The sequence below is a fragment of the Thermobia domestica genome, chromosome 2 (genome assembly GCF_964235325.1).
Source record: "Thermobia domestica chromosome 2, izTheDome1.hap1.1, whole genome shotgun sequence".
NCBI lineage: Eukaryota > Metazoa > Arthropoda > Insecta > Zygentoma > Lepismatidae > Thermobia > Thermobia domestica.
Window position 1 is genome coordinate 333847056 of NC_137455.1, and position 13043 is coordinate 333860098.

Sequence of the window (13043 nt, forward strand, 5' to 3'; positions counted from 1 at the left end):
CTTGGAACCGGAATTGCGTTACCAGTACGTCCGCTGTTGCTAGCTGAATCGCTTCGTTAAAAAAAAAAAAAAAAAAAAAAAAAAGTTTCAAATCTTATATCGTTAGTATTTTGCTATGTAAATTCTCTCATTCAGATATTTTCATGAAAACAGTCGGTCAGCGTGGATCGCGGTCAGTCTACGAAATGATGGGGCCGCCGAGAAAGAACTGAATTTCGACCCTCCTCAGTGTGTAAGTTTCATTTTCGTATTCTTATTTCGACAAAACTTTCCTTGATTGTTTACCCATTTAAACCCAAATTATTTTTTGTCGAATTTAATCTTGGTTCCTACCAGATTGGTAGAAATAAAGTTAAATAACATATTTAAATACATTATGGTTCACGAAAATGTCATGGACCCCTAATTTGATAATGTTCCATTTTTGGAACAACGGGCCTGAAAGGGTACAGGTTTCTGAAACAAAATATTTCAATTTAGCCAGGCTAAAGTACTAGGGTAATGGCAGTAAATATCAAACGCCCACTAAATATCGAACACCTTGGTCATTTCGTTAAGAAATAAGAAAACCAAAAACGTTGCGTACTATCTGAAATTTGTGAACACACCCTTCCAAACCTGGCCTTATAAAAAACAATAGGTCGATACGTTTCGAAATTAGCGAACGCGGGAAAGTTTCCTAGCCTTTGGTTTTGGTGGGAGATTGTAGGAATCCCTATATTTTTTGTAAGGGGCAGCTCCGCAGTAATAATCCTTTTTCCCTTGTGTGATGGTGTCATTACAAGGCATCCTTTTAATAATACGATGTGTTAATATCAATATATGTATACTTATTTGTTAAAATGTTTCTTTTCAGCTATCATCTTATTTGAAGGGAAAATAAAATAATGTTCGATATTCGAGACCCATTTCGTAATATCGAAATGCCGTTCGATGAAAGAGGTTCCTTTAAGGAAAAGTGTTCTTTAGTATCGAACATTATTGTAATAGGAAGGGCTATTGGTGATTTAAATATTAATTTAACTAAGTTGTTGATTTCTTTTGCACTGAATACCGAGTTTTACACTGAATTTTAAGCCATCCAGCTTGTATCTGATAGTTTATGGGTTCAAACCGTTATAAAAATATTTAGATTTACAATTTTTAGTAATGTTTCGTCAAAGAGAGCCTATCTAATCGAGGTCTTACGTCGTGCTGATCGCATTATTTCACACTTCTGACCCGGGATCATCATCTCAATGTATAGACGAGTAGCCCAATTGAAGTTAATCATAAATAATTGTTTACATTTTTGTTGAGTATTCTTAACTACTGCTCAGGATTGACAATGGGCAAAGTATCCTTAACTAGTGCTACTGATTTGACAATGGGCAAAATTAAGAAACCCAACAAGGAAGGTGTCCCGAAAATCAGAATCAAACCTGTCAGAAAATGAAACTATTCCTTTATTCGTTATCTGCCCTGACAAGCTGTTCAGCAGGTAAGGCCCGGTATGGTGTCCCAAAGGCAGGCATCGAGAACCTTCCAGGTTCCTATCACAACTTTAAACGATAAATTATCTGGACGTCAGAAGACTGAGATTGCTCTTGGCCGGAAGACGTTCCTGAGCCCACAAGAAGAAGAGTGAATTTCTGAATGGGTAATGAACATGGCAAAGAGAGGATTTCCGTTTGAGAAAAGTAATTTACTGGACACTGTTCAGGAAATTGTACAGTCTTTAGGAAGAAGCACATCGTTCAAACATGGAAGACCAGGGAAAATTTGATGCAGGTGTTTTATGGGAAGACATCCTTGTCTATCTCAGAAGAAGGTTGAAACTACTAGCAAGGGCAGGGCTGCGGTTTTGGAAGAGAGAATGCGCGGCTGGTTTGCTGAACTTTAGAGCTATCTTGAATCAGGGATTAAGTGCAATAATGGAAGACCCAAGAAGAATCCTCAACGCAGACAAAATAAACTTTCTGTTCCACATGGTTTCAGGAAAGTGCCTTGGTGCGAGAGAGGTACAGCGTCAAATTACAGCAACATCTAAAGAAAAAGAGGGCATAACAGTACTTGCCAATTTCTGTGCTGACGAGCTTTGCGCCCAAACCACGATTATCTACAGCAAAATACGACTTAAACAAATTATGAAGAAGAATGTACCTGAGCTATGGATCTATGAGAAAACAGAAAGTGGCTGAATGAAGACTACAACATTTTTTACTTACCTCCAACGGTTTTGGCTGGAAACTAGAAAATCACACTTCCTTTTATCTTTCTTGAAGGGCTCAGGAATCATCTATCACTTCAAATCAGTGGATATTATCACGATTATCGAATACTGGTGTATTGTCTTTTCCCCAATGCCACTCATCTTCTGTAACCAGCAGGTGTAGGTGTATTTTCACCCTTGAAACGAGCATTGAAGAATGCCCTTTAGGACGAGAAAATCAAAACTCTCGGTAAGGAAGGTAAATTTTGCACCCCAATTGAAGAAAGTTTGTAATGATGCCGTCAAACCAGAAATTGTGAAAAGCGAATTTCGTAAGTGTGGTCTTTATCCATTGAGTCCTGCTGCTGTGGACTATACCAAGTGTGTTGACGATATTCGGAAGATCCCAGTGGGAAAACCACAGCAAGAGAGTGACTAGAGTACCCCTTCATCTTCTCAATAAAAGTTGCCTACTCTTCATCAAAAATTTAAGTTCGTGCTTGATGATCTGGAAGAATTCATGCTTCCTCGTGTTCTTAATATGTTCCGTGACAAATTAAGACGTGACGAAGAGGAACAGAGTGATGGTTATTCAGATTTGGATGCTTATTGGAAAAGTGTTAAAACCCGGTACAGTGTGACACATGAAACTAAATTGGCTGATAAAAACTAAACAACAAATGATTGAAGCTCAGAAGAAGAAAACGAAGAGTAAGAAAGTGATAATCGTGAATTCACATGGCATAATGAACGCTTAAATATGTACGCACCTTCACCCAAGAAGGATCTTCTAGGTGCCATCATTTCGAAAACTGGAGTAAAAGTTCACAAGTCAAAATATTGCATCAAGATGAGATTGCTTCGGAATTATTGTGCTCGTCTTCCTCGAGTAGTAGTGAAGATTTTTTAAAAGTTTCTCAAACTTCCTGAAGCCACGGAGAAACCCCAACAATTTAAGCTGAAGAAAGTGTATGCAATATCTTCCGAGGAATACCGGAAAGAATCGAAGAAGAAAGGCAACCAAAAAGATTAACGCAAGATGCTCCTCTCTGTGCTGAATAGTGACGATATGAAACAAACATTTTGTAGCTTAGAATATTTTAATATGTATTTCTCTTTGCGTTTGCTATCTTAGTTTATATTTTAGAATTATTGCAATGTGTTGACAATGAAACTACATCCGTATTGTCCTTAAAGTGAACTTGTTTAAAAATAAAATATTGTTTCTATATTAAAACCCCGCTCTTCAATATATAAAACAGCCTGTTCGATAATTAAAACATCATTGATCGATATATAACACAACCCGTTCGATATATGAAGTAATACAACTTTGCTATTTAAATGTTCTTCAGATTTCAAAATTGTTAATTATAATGGTCATAAAGAGTTGGATTCCGCCAATAAATAACACCTTTACAGTTTTATCGCTAAAACAGTGCCCTGTTCCTCATTGATAGAAAATAATGATTAAATATTCATAAGAATGTCCTTAAGAGTTCGATATATAGTGCCATAACCCTATTTCGTTAAAATTTTAAGATACAGATTTTACAATAATTTGCAATATTCATTACATACAAAGTATACAAATATTGAAACATGTTAATATTATGCATATCTATATAATAGATTTTTTACATTATACTTATTTTCCCATACATCACATTCTTACTACTGATGGAAGTAAAAGAAGCACTTCCATGTAGTGTTACTTTCACTGTCCACATCTTGATTGTCTTTCTGAGAATGAAATGTAATTCTTTGTCATATCCCACTTCATTTATTGCTTCTTTGTTGACTGGTCGCAATTCGTTCGAAATAGGTCTCCCAACAATTGCACGTTGTTGGGATTACATTTCTTATGTGACTTTGCAGAAGGCTGACTTTCATTACATGTACTAGGTTTTGGAACTTCATCATCAAACAAACTCCTGCCTATAAATTCATTTCTCAGCTGGCCGCTTTGCATTACTGTAAAAGAAGCTTCTCCCTTATCGATCAACTGATTTCTAGATAACCTCTCTATATCTGCTTCATCTTTTTCCGCACTATCATCTTCCAAGAACTCTTCATTTTTTGGTGGTGCAATGACAATATCTGCAGCAAGAATATCTTCTCCGTTAGCAAGTATATTGATAATTTCGTCAACAGTCAATCTGAAATAGGGAGGGAGGATTTAGATTTCTGGGCTTTCGGCATCTGTGGCATGTTAGTCCCTTCACGTTTGACGGATGACGTCCCTTGGCGAGAACACACTCTAGGGAAAGGGAAGGAAGCAGGTGTTGGGGAAGGAAGGAAGCGGCCTGGGACATATATGTTAGGTACCACCCCTGCATGTGCTTGGTGTGAACGAGGAAAAGCCAGGAAAACCTCATTCAGGATGGCTGGCCTAAAAAGCTTCTTACACTTTTTCGACCGAGAGCCCGCACCGGGAATCGAACCCGGGACCGCTCGCACTCAATCTGAAATAAAACAGTATTTCTAGAAATAAATAAAACCCATATGAAGTTGTGAAATACACATGTAAAATATAAAACAACATAATATACTTATTTATTTAAAAGCTACCAGATACAGCTCAAAGGCCATTTTACACTGGAGTGATCAACATAATGATAACATTGGGGAAGGAAGTGAAAGGAAGGCGGCTAGGGCCTGTAAAATTGTGTAGGCTGCTGATGATTCCCCTTCGGTACATGTAAAATATAACTATATATTTTGCCTTTATCTATGTCCAAAATGCTTTATTTTTATCTCATTGCAGTAAGGTGAAATCGATAATAAATGTTACAAAATGTAATCAGGCATTCCTAACAACTCCTATATATAGGTAAATAAATGTACGATCCAGTAAATGAGCGATCAAGACATCTGCAACTCTATTTGGCTGTCATCTTTCAACTGAAAAAGAGCTCCTCCGTGGCTAAGCGGTTAGCATACACACCTTTGGCATGGGAGACCGGATTCGATCCTCGACGGGAGTTCATGTGGTTCGGATTCCACTTTAATGAGTAGGCCACGTTTCATATAGCCTCGCTGCTGAAAGGAACGTTAAATTCATAATCAACTCAACTGAAAAGTGTACTGCATGGGTGTAACAATTAAATCAATTTTTGTGTATAAATTTCCCCTCCTCTATGAGACCAATAAATTCCGAATGCAAGCGCAAAATGTTCTCAAAAGCGGCACAAATAAAATCAAATAAAAATATTCTCATAAAATGTACGAAACAATTACTAATTCATTCAATAAAATTACCATATTCTATAGCTTTATGGATACATTTACACCTGTTGTTCCAATAATGGAACAAACAAAATACAAACTTCATGTACCCGTTCGAGCCCGTTGTTCCAATATTGGAACATTCAAAATTATAACCAGTTTTTATTGATAACAATCATAATCAATTGTTGTATTTCACATGCACTGAAAACTTAATATTACTTCTACCCAAATAGTATTATATAGGTAGAAAATTCATAAACGAACAAAATTTACTTACCTCCTTTGAGTCGCCATAATTTGTTCTTATTCAACGCAACTAATATCGACAATACACATCGTTCGCGCCAATTGAAGACAAAGATACGTCATTTACTAAACCATTGGTGCCAAATGAAGAGGTTCATACAAAAATTGTTACCATTATTCACGTAATATGAAAAATAAAAGTAAAGTAAAAAATGTTCCAATTTTGGAACAACGGGTTCAACAAATTAATACTCAGATTTATTTTCATTTTGGGAACACCGTATTTACTCTTCCTTATTATCTATTGCAGGTTATAATAGTATTACAGAAGCTGCTCCGTGTGTATAGGCCGTTTCGCACTGAAACCCCAGCGCGGATTGAACCGAGTCAGCACACTTTCGTTAGTGAGAAATCACCCGAGCCAACAACCAATGTGAATTACGAACGTTTGGTTAGCTTATATGACTAAGATTATAGGCTTTGTCAATCTTTATTAAGATCATACTTAGACTCGAACAAAGAATCGTTCTGTCCTTGTAAGAACAATACTTATCCGGCTCTTTTCAGAGGCAAGAGCCAACGTATTTCTTCCCTCCCCGACAGTGTTGACGTTTGACAAACCGAAAGGAGGAGTTTAAACTATTTGCAGTCTTGTCCCTCTTGCGTGACCGAACACAGAGTAAGCACTAATGTATGTACAGGTATTGCTGACAGTCGGAGTGCAAGTAGGATAAACATATCCCAACGGGACGATTCATCTGAATTGCACACAAGAACACACATATATCCAACATCGCAACTCCAGATACCAAGGAGTTGCTTACATATACAAATCACATACAGTATAACCTTCCCCTAATACTGAAAGATAAGCTATCAAGAAGCATTCACCAAGAAACATGAAGATTACACGAAGTATTAGGAGAAGAAATCTCATACAATAGACAAACCAAGAGGAACCACTCAGGAGACCCTTCCTAAAACAACGGAGACCACTACAGTTATCTCCTGAGAGGACATCAACCACACCTGACAGAGTACCTTCTTATGATGAAGAGATGCCACTGGACGCTTCATTTTCACTTAACTCAGATTCGCCAAACTCTATCAACAGCTATGCTGAAACAACAAAAACTCCAACACATGCCATATATAGGGATTTTAGACTTTAGCCCGAGAATCCGTGTTGGGCTTTGCCTGTTCTCCGTGTGTACGGGCGTTCAATCTCGATGGTCTTAAGAATATGATTCAGAACTACCTAACATGATCAACCTTGTCTCCAGTATCAAATTGTATCTACACAAAATAAAATATATCTTAACTCCCAGAACATTTTGACCGCAATAAACATATCAACAGAAAATATACACATTGGACAAGGTAGACGTTTAAAGGCTAGATGTCTCTCCCCCTTCGGGGGGAAAACAGACTTCACTTGACTCCGGTCTCTTCATCACAATCCTTGTAGATGAATGCAATGACTACATTCGAAACGGATGTCAATATCTTCATCTGGCTGATAGCTCGAGAAGATTTACTAGAATTATGAAGGTTGTTATGGCATCTCCAGCTTGGTGAAGAAGTCAGAGGAATAACATCCTTCGTTAAAGGCATTGGAAAGGAGACTACGTGGGGTCTGCAAGTTAGGTACCATTCTGACATTTGCCTGGCGCAAGTGAAGAAAAACCTCTCTTAGGACAGCTGGTCTGCAAAGGCTTTTTACACCTTCTTGATTGATTTATTGTGGATAGAATGCAGTGGCGGCGATTGGACGTTAAAAGTGAGGGGGCAAGACATGATCTCAATATTTGTATATCAATGTTAGTTTTCCTGGTTGCTTGTAACACTTTGTTTGACGAAAGGTTGTATAACTAATAGGATACTGTCTTTTTCAGTTAAAATACCGAATATCATGTTTCATATCTTATTAAGTAAATTGACAAGGGCAACGCAAGTAGATACTAGCCCTTTCACTCTTAAACAACGAAGGTGTAAGAAGAGATTTGATTCCTTGCTCAAGAACATCTTAAAATTCTGTCTGGAAAATTGTGTGATCAGATTAGAGGCTTATTTAATAACAAATTTGCAAAACAGATAAACAGAAAAAATAATATTAATCGAATAGTAATGAAAAATGAGGCTTGTTTCGCTAAAGTTACATTGAAACCGGGGATTAACGAACAACTTAAATTTTTAATTTCACGCATGCTATTAAATGTATGTTATTACTCTTAGAAAGATAGTAAATACTAGAAGCATATGCTGCGACATTTAAAGAAGTACTTTTGCAGCTTCCCGAAGCATGTTCGTTGCTTGTACAGTTTTCACTTTCTTGGAATACGTACATCAAAACTCAACAATACTTAGAATCACTCAAGTTATACAAAATAATCCTAAAACCTAGAATTATGTTGAATTCACTAAATTTAACCCGGGTTCGATTCCTGGCGGGAGCTCATGTGATTCGTATTCCACGTTAATCAGTAGGCCTTCGTTTCATATAGCCTCACTGCTGAACGGGATGTTAAACTAAAAAAAATGAAATCAAAATATTCCTTAGTATTAGAAAGATGAAAAGACATTTTAGGAACTTTCGATTTTTGTGCAATTAAAGAATAACTTGTGATTCACAAGTTGTGAATGATTTTTTTTCTTACGAAATGTTATCTTAATTTGTACCAAAGCGGCTGACTAACATATTGAGCCCTTGTAAGAAGAATGAAAGTACACTTGAATTATGGCGCTCCAATAGGTTAATTTATTGGGCCATTTTTCGTGGTAATTAAAACGCAATTCCTATAGCTTTTTTAACTGAACTGGAAGACAACCAATACGTACTCACGGGACGGCAACTATTTATGGCACAATTGTTATTCTATGAACCATTAATACATACAAAAACTTAATATTTCCAAATGAAACTATATACATTAATGGGTCATTTAAAAAAAGTGGGGGGGCAACTGCCCCCCTTTGCCCCCCCTAATCGCCGCCCATGATAGAATGGGACAAGCTTGAATGAAATCTTGAGTAATTTCCCGAACATCTTGAATGTGGCATTTTTCGAAAATACAAGCCAGGTTTCCTCTGAAATTCACCATACTGCTTCTAACACTATTAGTCTTTGCGCTATTAATGCTCAAAGTTCAATTTTCAGTACTTTCCCGCACTCATATCTCGGAAAGGATGTCGCTTTCGACTTCGGTGTAATAATTTTTGGTATGTTTTCCTGTCCACTTTCAATCCTCAAGCGCTGTAATAGTAATTACGAAATTAGTAATTATATATATATATATATATATATATATATATATATATATATATATATATATATATATATATATATATATATATATATATATATATATATATATATTTTTTTTAACAAGGAATGGAGCGTATACCCTCCTAAACAAATTAGCATTACATCACTGCGGATCTGCCATATATATATATATATATATAAAATAATAATATATATGTGTGTGTGTGGAAGTTGCTGGATGCCGTTGGCAGTGCCTAATCTCTGGATAGTGCGGATAGAGCGATCGGTCGCCCGGAGATCATCCATCAATTGTACGGAAGCGTGTCCCACGAAGTGGTTCCTTCATCTTTGGGGAGTGATCATAGAGGTCTGCGCGGATACAAAATATTGCATACTCATCCGCATCCGCAGATAATGAGGTAGCAAATATATACAACTTACATATTCTATAATGGTCATGATTTCGAAAATATTTGTAAACACATTTTTAATAGCTATTTCTTGTAGTTTTCTGAATCAAACGAAACAATACAGTATATATCAGTTTCCTCGTGATCAAATACCAACTACGCTAAATAAAATGCAATATAATTAGAATTAGAAATAGAAATTAATGAACGATCTATGTACTTAGCCAAGGTCTTCAAATACAGATATTGCACCAAAATAATGCCAGATAGGCAGGGACGTAGTGTCCATTGAGGCTATAAGGCTTAGCCTATCCATTTATTTATACATCAGCCTGAAATGTTGCTTTTGGACATTGATACAATTAATTTTATTAAAATGGATTTATTTTATGATGCGCTGTTTAAATATCACGCGAGAATAGATTGAAGCTTCTGCAAGAACGCATTGTAGGCTATGAGCCGCTAGCCTTCCGCCTTTCTCATGTAATCTTGAGAATGGGGCGGTGACAACCGCTTTCCCGTCACCCTCATCAGATGAAAACCATGAGCAATACACAAATTCAACACGATGCAACGAACGTGGACGAATGTTGACGAAAGGCTAGCCTTTCAGGTGTTTGGGGAAACAAAACCGACAGGACACGGTCTTGTAAGAAAGTATAAAACAGAGATATTATGAAAAATGTAGGAGCTCGCATTCAGTAATAAGTTCTGAGAAAGAGAAAAAAAGAGAGGGAGATTAAAAATCTTACTATGAATAGTACTAATACATTAGGGATCTTATTGCGTATCGGTTTCCGCTATCACAGCGTAAAATTTGCACTTTAGTTGGCGATAATTGACAGCAGTTATAATTGCTTGTTGTGTTTTGATCCGCAAGTTTTGCGAAGAGCGATATGAATGAGGCCTCAAATGAGGTATAGTGCCTTATTTTGTACTAGCTTTTTCTGTAAAAAGTTCCTCTAAAACTAGCTTTTTCTGTAAAAAGCATCAAACTGTGAGCTGCAGCACTACTGTTTTCCATTAGTATGCTGATAGGTGTTGTAGTGGGTGAAGTTCTTAAGTTTGTGTCTATGATTTGGACAATTTAAAATTAAGATAGCCCTATATCCGTTTTTATTTGTTTCTTTGAAATAGTAATACAGTGTATGTGTGATGTGCGAGTATCGCATATGTAAGGGAAATATGAAGCAGAACTACTCTTATACTTTTTCTTGCATTGTGTGAAAAATCTATTGCAGCGTTTCCCAACCTTTTTCAGCTTGCGGCACACTACGGGTGTAACTTAAATTCTCGCGGCACACTCATAGATATCATTATTATTATTTGCAAATATAAAATACCATGGTAATTTTTTTCTGTGATTACTGATCTCCTTCTCACAGAGATGAAAGCTCGATCACTGGTTTTTCCTTATGCTAATTCATTATGCTTATTTTTTATTCTAATTTTAAAATAGAAAACAATTGCAATGAAATATAGGACTCAGATTTTTAAAAATACGCTTTCTTTTTCGAAAACTATTCAACCTTTCACTAAAAACGAAGATCACTAAATAACGAACGAACAAACAAATGTCTTGTACTTTTAACTTTGCTGTTTTAAACAAAACCGGTGCACGTTATTGCAATCACACAGCTTGCGATGCGTCGAAGTCAAAACACACCTGTTGAACAAAGTGTTGTTCTGTCATTCACGTGCGAATGAGTGTTCTACGAACGTTCACTTGACGCGTACCGTACAAGTGATTCCATTTCTCGATATTAGTATGACTCTCAATTGAAGTGTAACATAGCAGCTAACCGTGGAAATGTGTACGAGCCGAAATACTGTCTGCTACTCAGTAATAGATGTAGAATAATATATTACAATTACAGTAATTTTTCCGTGGTAGAAATTCATAGTAATGAGAAATACAAAAATATACATTTTTTCCTATGTCTTGCAATTTGAAAAATAAACACACTGCTGAACAAGACTGCACTTATTTAATATAAAAACACATTTACACGTGACGTTTCGATCTTCTAGCCAAGATCCTCACCAGACGTACAGTCCGACATGATGAGGACGTACACTCCAGACATGATGAGGATCTTGGCTAGAAGATCCAAACGTCACGTGTAAATGTGTTTTTATATTAAATAAGTGCAGTCTTGTTCAGCAATGTGTTTATTTCTCTGATTTTATTCGCAAGACGTTGACTATGATTGTATGTCAGCTTGCAATTTGGTTGATATAGAATTAATAATTTTGTTTCGATTTCCTCGCGGCACACCAGCGGCCCATTCGCGGCACACCAGTGTGCCGCGGCACACCGGTTGGGAAACGCTGATCTATTGCATGAATTAGTATTTTTCTGTCAAACATTACAGCCAGGTACGTAGTCAGAACACTAAGACGTGATCGTTTAAATAAGGGCGGGATAATTTTTTTGGGGGGGAAGGGGGGGGCGCAACTTGAATTTACTTTACACTCATATATACATACAACAAACAATTGCAAGTTTCAGGGGACTGGGCCCCTCCTAGCCACCCTCTAGCTAGGAATCCAATTTCAGACTACGTATTTCAAAACTTCACGCTACGTTACTGCAAATAGGTGATTTTCCCTATATCAAGTAATTTTAGAGCACGTCACTAAGTTTTTAAACTTCATCATTACTCATAAAAAAGGAACATCTGTTCAAAACACAAAGGCGAAATAGAAAAAGAATCGTTATTAAGAAATAAAAATTAATCACAGCACTGCAAACACATGGATCTCGAACTGACACTAGCACCAGCAAGCAGCAATTGCACTAAATTAAAATAAATAAATACTCGTAAATAAAATAAAGTGACGAAACTAACGCAATACAATTTGCTTGCTTCACGACCACGCTTTTACTGAAACTAGAAGTGAAAATAACTTTGAATAGAAATAGGAGATCTATGCCTTTAATTTTGGGAAGAGGCAATAGAGAAGTTTAAAATTTACTGCTTTTCTTTGCAGCGCCCACTCAGTGTTGGACATACTAAGGGTTGGAGAAACAACGCATTGGTTGCTCTTTCTTTCTTTACCAGAGGCCCAGAACATACATACTAGAGACCTGCACGGGCCGACACTAATTTCTCTTCAGGTCGGGCCGGGCTGGGGCCGATTAATTGCAATTCTTTAATAATTATTGACTTTCGTTAAACGATAATTGGAATAAAGCCAAACGTTGAAGAAGTGTGCCCGTGAAAAATGTTACAAAGGATGCAATAGCTATTTACAGTTTGTGTTGCTTAGCGGCTCCACTTTCACTATAGAGGATTGCAGGCATTGCGCGGTAAAGTGAGCTCTGATCTAGATCTTCACTGAACCCAAAATATGACAAGAAGGGGTGGGAAAGTCTTGCCTGTCGCTAAACAATATTGCCATCTTCACTTTATACTAAAAATCAATTAACCCTTTCAGCAGATACCCTCACAATTGTGAGTGCTACTTTCACTGACAAAAAAATGCCAATCAAAGGATTTTAGTACACAAATTAGCTACAAGCACATAACATATTGCAGTCAGGTATTGAATTGCTATCTGTTGAGTATATTGGAAATTACAACGTTTATGAGTAGTGTATTCTGCATAGTTGAAGAAAACCCTCGAGAATCATAGTTTTGGAAGTCTATTACTCATCGTCTGAAGTGTATTTGATAAGTATATATGCTTTTATTGT